Here is a 1058-nt window from a genome sequence, read left to right on the forward strand (position 1 = left end):
GCCAATGTCAAATTTATTTATACAGCACTTTTTAAAAACAAGATTAAAACAGCACAAAAGTCAAAGTCCAATCCAGGACTTTCACCAGAGATCTGTAAACTGTAAAAGTTTTGCTGTTTATTGGCCTCTTTATTAAAACAAAACAATTTTATGCGTCACATTTGGTACATCAGGCTTTAACATAATTTCACCATTWCCAGTCAAATRAAATGTGATTATTTTACTCTTTTCTTTCCCCTCAGCATCCAGTTCTGCTACGGATCCGTTTGGTCCCAGATCGCCGGATACACATACAACCAACCCTTAGAGATCCAGCTGTTCAAAGATGAGAAAATCATCCAGGTGTCCGGAAAGCACTCCCACTACATCCAGTCCATGATCCTTGTCACCAACAAAGGCCGCTCCCTGCAGGTCGGCCAGCCTTCGGGTTATTCCTTCAACATGTATCCGACCCACCGAGACGCCGAGCTGCGCTTCATCAGCGGATATTACCATGGAGGCCTGAGCGCCTTCCAGGCCCACTGGGCCGTCCTGGACCAGAGCCAGGATTGGTGAATAAGATAGACCTCCGCCTGGTTTCCTCCACTGCACTTAGTTTTCTTTTTKAACAAAAATCTGACTGTGAATTTAATAGATTTGATTTCTTTTAACACTAATTATGTAGGTGTGGACATAGGTGTGGAATAATTTGCTAATTTAAACCAATCTGTGGTTTTTTTGTACTCTCAAATGTAATAAATTAGTACTTATTTAACGATCATTGCTGGTTCTGTATTCTTTTGATTTAAAGAAGTAGCCAAAATGCAAATCAGGTTATTGATATTTTTTTTAAGTGTGTGAATAAAACTTCTATTAAAAAATAGGTGCAAATTATTATTTTTTATTATTTTATTTGAGTCTGCTAAAAAATGTCTTCTTTTTTTTCTTGATTTCAACAAGAAAATGTGTAATGTATTTTGTAAAAGTCTGAATATGCAGGTCTGGTACTTAATCTGATGGCATCTTGAGTTTTGTTTACAGCCTGACAGATGGTCCCAGAACCCGCCAGCAGGGGGCTC

General features: G+C 38.6%; 1 pseudogene; it reads left to right on the top strand.

Moving 5' to 3' along the window:
- The first annotated feature begins 200 nt into the window (after window positions 1-200).
- LOC103461615 (zymogen granule membrane protein 16 pseudogene) lies at window positions 201-760 on the top strand (annotated as a pseudogene).
- The last annotated feature ends 298 nt before the right edge of the window (window positions 761-1058 follow it).

This window comes from Poecilia reticulata, unplaced genomic scaffold (assembly GCF_000633615.1).
Source record: "Poecilia reticulata strain Guanapo unplaced genomic scaffold, Guppy_female_1.0+MT scaffold_2919, whole genome shotgun sequence".
NCBI lineage: Eukaryota > Metazoa > Chordata > Actinopteri > Cyprinodontiformes > Poeciliidae > Poecilia > Poecilia reticulata.